General features: G+C 46.0%; 1 non-coding gene across 1 annotated transcript; it reads left to right on the forward strand.

Annotated features, from left to right (window-relative positions):
- The first annotated feature begins 9697 nt into the window (after window positions 1-9697).
- Trnaa-cgc (transfer RNA alanine (anticodon CGC)) lies at window positions 9698-9770 on the forward strand. Its single transcript has one exon. It is a non-coding gene; the product is annotated as a tRNA-Ala (tRNA).
- The last annotated feature ends 414 nt before the right edge of the window (window positions 9771-10184 follow it).

Here is a 10184-nt window from a genome sequence, read left to right on the forward strand (position 1 = left end):
TGGTATGCCCTGCTGTGGCAAGGGAAGGAAGGGAGCCAGCGTAAAAATGCTCCTATCGGACCACAAAAAAGTGGGGTACCAGCTCTCTCATTTTACCTTCCTCACCACCATTAAAATTTTTCTCAACAGTCTTAGCATGCGAACATATTCGCGCTTTTTTATGCTGATAGCGAAGGAGACTTTGGCAGTGGGAAATACGTGGAAAAGTAATAAATATTAGAAGACAGAAGAAAATGGTTGTGATATAGAAAGAACAAAGAATTCAATGGCAGTGTGAGAGAAAGAGGCGGACACATTGGTAGCAGAACGTAGATGACAGTGACAGAACAGTGTTAGGAAAAGAGTGACGAAACAGTGCCTCTGGGGCGGGGCTGAAGAGAAGGAGAAAGTGGAAGTAGGAGAAAGCCAGTGAGGAAGAGAGAGATAATGACAGTGAGAAGAGACAACAATAGTGGGAAGGAATGAATGAGATAGTAGCAGTAAGAGAGAGCAAGAGGGAGACATCGATAGTGACAGGAGACAGTAGTAGTAGCACAGAAGGAAGTGACTATTACATGGACACAAAGAGATGATGATAATGAGTTGGTGTGAATAAGTGAGAACGGGCAAGTGGAAGTGGGTGGGTATGAGCGACTTACAGCGATGGGCTAAGGGCTGTGAGCGAGTTACATTTAGGGAAGGTCGTGGGAGTGAAAAGTGAGTTGCATGTTAAAAATGGCGCGATTATGTTCGCATGCCAAGATTTGTAGAAAAATTTTAAAGATGATGAGCAAGATAGAATGTAGTAGCTGATTACCAAATTTTCAGTCATAATCTTTTAAATAGTGGTATAATGGCCTTTTTTGTGCTCTGATAGGATCATTTTTCCGCTGGTGTAACTGTGTTCCACTTTAAAGACTCAAGTGATGAGCAAAAACATTATGATCCCTGTCCACCTCGACGTTGGATGTCGCCTGGTGGCGTTACGGGCACGTGACGCGGTAACAAAAGTATGTAAGCGGAGCATACACAGATGGGAGATCATCCTAGTGAAGATATGGGCTGCAGATGGTCAAATTACTGAAATAAGCGACTTTGACGAAGAACAGATTATTATTACGCAGAGCCTGCATACGATATCTCGAAAACGGCGAAGTTGGTCGAATGTTCAGGTACTACTGTTGTAGGCATCTGCAGAAAGAAATTGAGAGACAGTGAAATTAACACTAGGCGTTAAATGGTTTGACGTCCATGACTCTTCGAAGGCTTCTGTGCTCTCTAAAGTGTGACACACGGTGATCTGTTGCATCTCTGCCGAAAGAGCACAATGCTGGGGCACGCCCAAGTGTTTCGGAGCACACACCGTTCATCGTACATTGTTGAACATGGAGTTCTACTCCCGACCACCCTTACGTGTTCACATGTTGACCCAATGACAACGTCAATTATGACTACGGTGGGCACGGGACCATGGGGATTCGACCGTCGATCAATCAATGGAAACGTGTTCGGCTCTTCGGGTGTATCACATACACTCCTGGAAATTGAAATAAGAACACCGTGAATTCATTGTCCCAGAAAGGGGAAACTTTATTGACACATTCCTGGAGTCAGATACATCACATGATCACACTGACAGAACCACAGGCACATAGACACAGGCAACAGAGCATGCACAATGTCGGCACTAGTACAGTGTATATCCACCTTTCGCAGCAATGCAGGCTGCTATTCTCCCATGGAGACGATCGTAGAGATGCTGGATGTAGTCCTGTGGAACGGCTTGCCATGCCATTTCCACCTGGCGCCTCAGTTGGACCAGCGTTCGTGCTGGACGTGCAGACCGCGTGAGACGACGCTTCATCCAGTCCCAAACATGCTCAATGGGGGACAGATCCGGAGATCTTGCTGGCCAGGGTAGTTGACTTACACCTTCTAGAGCACGTTGGGTGGCACGGGATACATGCGGACGTGCATTGTCCTGTTGGAACAGCAAGTTCCCTTGCCTGTCTAGGAATGGTAGAACGATGGGTTCGATGACGGTTTGGATGTACCGTGCACTATTCAGTGTCCCCTCGACGATCACCAGTGGTGTACGGCCAGTGTAGGAGATCGCTCCCCACACCATGATGCCGGGTGTTGGCCCCGTGTGCCTCGGTCGTATGCAGTCCTGATTGTGGCGCTGGAGACCTCACGCCCCACGTGTTGAGCAATTCGGCGGTACGTCCAACCCGGCCTCCCGCATGCCCACTATACGCCCTCGCTCAAAGTCCGTCAACTGCACATACGGTTCACGTCCACGCTGTCGCGGCATGCTACCAGTGTTAAAGACTGCGATGGAGCTCCGTATGCCACGGCAAACTGGCTGACACTGACGGCGGCGGTGCACAAATGCTGCGCAGCTAGCGCCATTCGACGGCCAACACCGCGGTTCCTGGTGTGTCCGCTGTGCCGTGCGTGTGATCATTGCTTGTACAGCCCTCTCGCAGTGTCCGGAGCAAGTATGGTGGGTCTGACACACCGGTGTCAATGTGTTCTTTTTTCCATTTCCAGGAGTGTATTTGCCACACTGGGTCGATCGTCGTCTCAGTAAACTCCGTCATCGAGGTGAACGGTGGTATGAAACGCAGCGCGCCACGGACGCAGGCTAGTGGGAGCAGTCATTCTCCTGGACTTGCATGGAACTTGTCATAGTAATCGAAGACACGCTGACAACTGCAAACCACCTTCATCCCTTCATGCTTGATGTCTTCCCCTACGACGCTGTCACCTTTCATCTGTATAATTGTCCATTTCTCGAAATCAGAACCATGCTACTGGTTTGAAGAGCATTATAGTGAACACCCGTTGATGTCGCGCAGACCAAATTCGTCTGATGTAAATCCTCTTCGTCACAGTCGCTGTCGGGCATCATCATCGCGTACGGAAATCAACCGACCCTTATTTTCGCGAATTACATGACCTGTGCGTAAGCATCTAATGCCACACTCCTTCACAAACCTGCCAACAAATTTTTCCGTTCCCTGATACGCAGAATCAGTGACGTATTTCATTCTAAAGACGGGCAAACAAGCTGTTATATGCAAGACGAATACTTACTTTTTTTCTGTTTCTCTGTCGGGATTGTTTTCGAGTATATAAACTAGGTACACCACACAGAAAAGACTTACACAGCAGACGTCACGCTAAGACCCTGTAGCACCGCCCCTAGCCTTCAAAATGATCTCAGTTCCGCGAGGAACAGAGTCCACAGGTTTCTGAAGGCATGCTGTATTCAGCTGAGGCATCAATTGTCAAATAGTCGGAGACTATACTGCGGTAGTGAGTTCGGGTTATTTAGCGGGTCAGTCGAAATGCGATAGTGTGCATGAGCTTTGATGGAACCAGGGCCATGTATGTAAGGCCCTGTCAACACGGCTGTTGGCATTCTAGAAGACGAGAGTGTCGCAGTATACTCATCACGAAGACATGGAAAGGAGTGGTTAACTTTGAGGCGATAAGCTGGGCGAATGCCTTTCACGGTACCTGCTGCTCTAGTGTAACGTCTTGTTTCCCGTTACCTGGAAACAGCACGTTTTGTATTATCGAGAAATAGCGGAGAGAATGTGACGGACATGATACTGGATTTTGGGTGGACATCATCAAAACAAAGGTGTTCCTCGTTGCGGCGAGGTCTTCTCACCGAATTTCAATCACCATCTTACACTTCTGAATGCGAAAATATTTTGTTGACGCCGCTCACACCCATTAGTCCATCTTTGTAAGTCGTTCATACCCATCCGTCCCACTCGCCCATTCTCACTTACTCACACCAACTCATTGTCATCATCTCTTTGCGTCCATCTAACAGTCACTTCCTTCTGTGCCACTACTACTGTCTCCTGTCACTATCGACGTCCCCCTCTTCCTCTCTCTTAATGTTACTATCTCATTTATTCCTTCCCATTATTGCTGTCTCTTCTGACCGTAACTATCTCTCTCTTCCTCGTTGTCATTGTCATAGATTCTGTCTCTCATTATCACTGGCTTTCACCTACTTCCACTGGCACTGTTTCTTCACTCTTTTCCTAACACTGTTCTGTAACTGTCATCTATGTTCTGCTACCAATCTGTCCGCCACTTTCTACCACACTGCCATTGAATACTTTGTTCTTTCTATACCACAACCATTTTCTTCTGTCTTCCAATATTTATTACTTTACCGCCTATTTCACACTGTGAACGTCTCCTTCGCTATCGGCATAAAAAAGCGCGAATATGTTCGCATACTAAAACTGTTGAGAAAGATTTTAATGCTGCTGAGGAAGGTAAAATGAGACAGCTGGTGCCCCACTTTTTTGTGGTCCGATAGGAGCATTTTTACGCTGGTTCCCTTCCTTCCCTTGCCACAGCAGGGCATACCATTCGTATGAAAAGAACTTAATAGGTCAGTAAAATTGTGATAGTTTACTTATATGAAACTCAAATAACCCAAAACTAATTTTACACCTCAGTCTAGATTTTACGTTTACAAAAATTTTGCAGGTCATTCAGTACTACAATATAACGTTCCCAGAACCCATCAGATGACTATGGAAGACTTTATAGGATAATTATCCGCCATACGTCACTTCAGAAACTACTTTTTCGCCTCACACATAAGGTAGAAAATCCATTTGCTATTAGATCTTAGTCATACCTGAAGTAAGTGATTTAGTGAAAGCAATTTAATCATATGCGGAACAAATTACACTTATATTCAGGAGAAACAGAACACCTTGAATGACTAGAGATTTTACGTTCATTTTCAGGACATGTACATTAATACGAGGGTTGGAACTTCAATCATGGCAACTACTTATTTACAGCTCGTACAAAATAGATACGTGTTTCAAAGCTTTACTGACTTTCAAAGTAGTCACCAGCACTATGTATAACCCGTTGCCAGCAATGTGGAAGTCGTAGGATACTCTTAGCAGTGCCAGTTGTGTTGACAGTTCGAACGGCACGGTCTATTGCCCGACGAATTTGTAGCAGTTTTGATGTGAATACCATGAGGTGTTCCTTCAGTTTAGAAATCGAGTTGAACCCACGAGGACTTAAGTCAGGGGAGTGCAGTAGGTAGTATAGCACCTAGCTGCCCTATCAGTCAAAAAAATTAGTAACAGCTTGCACTGTAAGTGTTTGAGCATTGTCCTGCAAAATGATGATCAGGTCCTACAGAAAGTGTCATCACTTCTGTCTCTAAGCTGGTCGTAGGTCGTGTTCCAAAAATGAACAGGATAGGGACAGAATTGATGACACTTTCTGCAGGACCTGACCATCATTTTGCAGGAAAATGCTCAAGCACGCACAGTGCAAGCTGTTACTGATTTGTTTGACTGATGGGGCTGCTAAGTGCTATATCACCTAAAACTTCCTGGCAGATTAAAACTGTGTGCCCGACCGAGATTCGAACTCGGGATTTTTGCCTTTCGCGGGCAAGTGCTCTACCATCTGAGCTACCGACGCACGACTCACGCCCCGTGCTCACAGCTTTACTTCTGCTAGTATCTCGTCTCCTACCTTCCAAACTTTACAGAAGCTCTCCTGCGAACCATGCAGAACTATCACTCCTGAAAGAAAGGATACTGCGGAGACATGACTTAGCCACAGCCTAGGGGATGTTTCCAGAATGAGATTTTCACTCTGCAGCGGAGTGTGCGCTGATCTGAAACTTCCTGGCAGATTAAAACTGTGTGCCTGACCGAGATTCGAACTCGGGACCATTGCCTTTCGCGGGCAAGTGCTCTACCATCTGAGCTACCGAAGCATGACTCATGCCCGGTACTCACAGCTTTACTTCTGCCAGTATCTCGTATCCTACCTTCCAAACTTTACAGAATCTATCCTGCGAACCATGCAGAACTAGCACTCCTGAAAGAAAGGATACTGCGGAGACATGGCTTAGTCACAGCCTGGGGGATGTTTCCAGAATGAGATTTTCACTCTGCAGCGGAGTGTGCGCTGATATGAAACTTCCTGGCAGATTAAAACTATGTGCCCGACCGAGATTCGAACTCGGGACCTTTGCCTTTCGCGGGCAAGTGCTCTACCATCGTTTTTTTTTTCTCTCTCTCTCTTTTAGTTTTTGTGATTTTTTTAATTTTTTTATTACTTCTTCTGTAAAGAAAAGAAACTTGTTTTCCTTTAAATCATTCCCCTGCGTAATGTTCTTCTTCATGACGAAAGAAAAAGACTTCTTCTATAAAGAAAAGAATAGTATTTTCCTTGAAAACATGTCTCTTCTCGTCCTCCAACAAGGTGACACTGACTCGTTAAGTTATCCTTTCTTTTTCGCCCAGGTTTCCTTCTCGTAGGTGTGAGGGCAGGCGTCGCTGAAGTCCGCAGACCGTCCTGTGGTATGCTGGAGTGTGATGTTAGGCAATGTTCCTTCGGATAATGTGACATTCACAACGTGAGTCGCAAACTGAAAACTTTCTCTCGACTATCGATGATAGTACAAATCAAAGTCCTAATGTAAGCAAAGACAAACAAAAAACACAAAAAAGTACATTAGTTGTGAACTTGGGTTTTAAAAACTGAACACCTGTTCGTTCATCCATCTGTTCGTGTAGCACCCTCGTATAAGTCTCTTCATCGTATGTGTGTCATATCGTCACTAGTTGTAATGCCGCGATATAATTGGCAAACTTTCTATTATATTTTGGGTCCCTCATCAGTAACTTAGCCTGTGTGCCTAGGTATACTCTGTAGCCCATGTATGTCCGGTCTTCCTGGGCATTAATGATGTAGTGCAGCGTGTGCGCTGCCAACCACGTCCACGTGTTCTTTTTGATTACCGGATAGTAACTTCCATCCGGTTGGAGAATAGATGTTAGAGAGGTGTTCTGCGTTGTTGTCCTGCAGATCGATGCCATGGTCCTACGACACCAGTTCAATATATGGCCGTTCTTGCCACAGGCACAACGGTTTTGTAAGGTGTCCATGACATTACATTCTCGACACTCTCTAGTTGGTATTGTCTGATTGACAATTTTGTACCAAGTGGATCGGACGTCAGTGCCTAGAACACTGTTATTGATGTTTGTCCAGATTATAGTGCAATCCGTAGAGGGGCACTTCGTCACCATGCGGTTGGCTCTTCCAGTTTCGTTCATCAGCCGATATAGTTGAGCAGATGTTAGATCACTTAATGGAGCCCTCGATGTCGACTTCAGGTAGCTGGCTTCTAAGAGAAACATCATGATATGATTCGCCTTATAGTGCACTTCCCCAGGTTTATTGGTATTAGCATGTTGTATGGTTGATAAGTCCTTATGGCCATACGAAGTGCGCTGTCGGGGTATTTGTGGCACAGCTGCAGAGTATTACGTACGAGGAGAGCCTTGCATTTCGTTGGGACATCTATTAGACCCAGGCCCCCTCCTGCCGGAGGGAGAGTGACGACGTTGATCCCCACCTTGAATATTTCACCCCTCCAAACATACCATCCGACTGCCGACATGATGCCCCTGGCAATAGTGTCTACCATCGGGAGAACCTTCCCAACATACCAGATTTTGGAAAGGATTTTGGTACTGATGAATTGAACTCGTTGAAGCAGATTCTGTTCTTTGCTTTTATTTTGTTGAAGGCAGGCCTTCGTGATGGCCAAGAGTTCTTTCCAATTGACTGCCGTTGTTCTTATAGGGCAACTGCTCATTTTTATACCTAGCAGTTTGACAGTCTCGCACAACCTGTATGGACAAGTTACATCTGTTGGAAAGCCTCTCCCAATCGGCAATAATCTGGTCTTCGTATAATTTAATTTGGAGCCTGATGCTCGTTCGTATTCAGTGATACTGTCAGTGATCTCCCGTAGCTCCTGCTCCTACCGTATGACAGCACTCACTTCGTCCGCATAGGCAATACATTTTATGTTGCATGAGTAGACAGTTAAGCCCTGAAGTTTGCAATGGAGCATCCGGAGAAGTGGCTCAATTGCTATTACGTAGAGAGGCATAGACATGGGGCATCCTTGTCTTACCGATCTTTCAATATGAATCGGTCGGGTGAACTGACCATTAACAATGACCTTAGAAGTGGCAGCGGTGCACATATTTTGAATCACTGTAATGAAGTCGTCACCGAATCCAAGATGTTTCATAATTTGGAACAGATAGCAGTGCGAAACCCGGTCAAAAGCCTTACATTGGTCAAAAGCAAGAATTGCTGCAGTTGGCCGTGTAATTGCACTGAACGAGATGATCTCTCTGTAATCCGCAAGACTTTTGAAGATAGTGCGTCCAGGTACTGCTGCTGACTGGCTGTGATGGATTATCGTCCCTAGGACGTTTTTAATTCTATTTGCAAACACGCGGGCCACAATCTTATAGTCGGAATTCAGGAAGGAGATTGGTCGAAAATGATTGATGTCTTCGTGTGGGAGTTGTTTCGGAACAAGTACAATTAAACTGCCATTGAAGTCTTCTGGTAGTTGCAGACTTGCTCTACTTTCGTTACATACATGCACAAAACAATTTTCCAGTAGATGCCAGTATTCCTTATAAAATTCAATGGGAAGTCCATCCGCGCCAGGGGATTTATTAGGCTGAGCCTTCCTCAAGGCCATCTTAATTTCATCCGCAGTGACTTCACTCATCAGTGACTCCCTGTCAGCCTCGGCTAGTTTCGCTGTTAGAAGATCTTGCATGGCGGAGATGATCTCATCATCTGTCGGGTCTGCCATATAGAGTCGCCGGTAATAGTGATATAATCCTTTATTTCCACCTGAGTCGTCAAGAAGCTGCCATCTTCCGTTTTCAATTTACTGATCAGTTTTTGTCTGGCTCGTCGTTTCTCTCTGCCGAGGTGGAACGAGGATGGATGTTCATCGGAAGTACTGTTGGTGTCTCTAGAGCGGATTTTGGGACCTTCCATTTGTTTCCGTTTCAGTAGTAACAACTTTGCCTTAATCCTTTTAATTTGTACGATGTTTTCGTGCGTGACAGACGTTTCGGAGTATAAATCACGTAGGCAAATTCAAAGGTCTCCTTTTGCAAGCGACTCCTGGCGTAGCTATAGGCCTTCAAGCAACTAATAAATCGAGGGTTTGTGTAGTGGCACAACCACATCGTGACAGACGGAAAAGTAGCCTGTCTGTGTAGACTCGATGCCCAGACATCCTGCAACTGTTCTCGTAGCCCTTGCTCTCGGACGATGTCTACATTTAATTTCCGTCCTGTTTTGCCACGGAACGTTTTCTGTCTGGTCATACGAATGGTACAGTGGTCTGAGAAATATATTGGCCACGTTTCCGTTGCCGATATTTGCCCCCTCAGAGTTTTTCCCATATAGATCCTATCGATGCGGCTGGCAGTTTGTGCGGTGTAATACGTAAAGGAGCTTTGGTCCCCATGTAGTATATCCCACGTGTCCTCCAGTTCGAGCTGACGCACTGTTTCTGCGAGAGTTGGACAACCATTAAAATTCGGCCTTTGATCTTTAAGCTTTAAAACGCAGTTGAAGTCACCCCCAAGTACCACGTCTTCTGGATTCCGTCGTAACAGATGTAACAGGTCAGCAGCAAAGAACTGGGCTCTGCGCACTCTATTTTGATTACCAGAAGGGGCGTAGGTGTTTATAAATCGTATACCGTGAGTTAGACACGAAATGCCTCTCCCGTTTTCCAGTAGTTCGACGTCAGAGATGGTCACTCCCTCTTTGATTAGGAAAGCCGTACCGGAGGAGCTAACCGAGCTAGGTGGCGCAGTGGTTAGCACACTGGACTCGCATTCGGGAGGACGACGGTTCAATCCCGTCTCCGGCCATCCTGATTTCGGTTTTCCGTGATTTCCCTAAATCGTTTCAGGCAAATGCCGGGATGGTTCCTTTGAAAGGGCACGGCCGATTTCCTTCCCAATCCTTCCCTAACCCGAGCTTGCGCTCCGTCTCTAATGACCTCGTTGTCGACGGGACGTTAAACACTAACTACCACCACCACTACCGGAGGAGCTATCCGGAGTGGTGTTTTTTACCACTTCGTAGCCAGGAATGTCTAGGTGAAGGTTGTCGTCCACCTCCTGCAGCATCACAATATTCGCGTCACAGCTGTATAGGTAGTCGCGAAGACTGTACAGCTTCTGAGTCGAGGTAATTTTATTGATATTTAACGTTGCTAACTTGTAGTCCTGAAACGGAGGAGGCATTTCCAGCTAGTGGTGCGAAGTCTCAATCCAAGTATG

This window comes from Schistocerca cancellata, chromosome 1 (genome assembly GCF_023864275.1).
Source record: "Schistocerca cancellata isolate TAMUIC-IGC-003103 chromosome 1, iqSchCanc2.1, whole genome shotgun sequence".
NCBI lineage: Eukaryota > Metazoa > Arthropoda > Insecta > Orthoptera > Acrididae > Schistocerca > Schistocerca cancellata.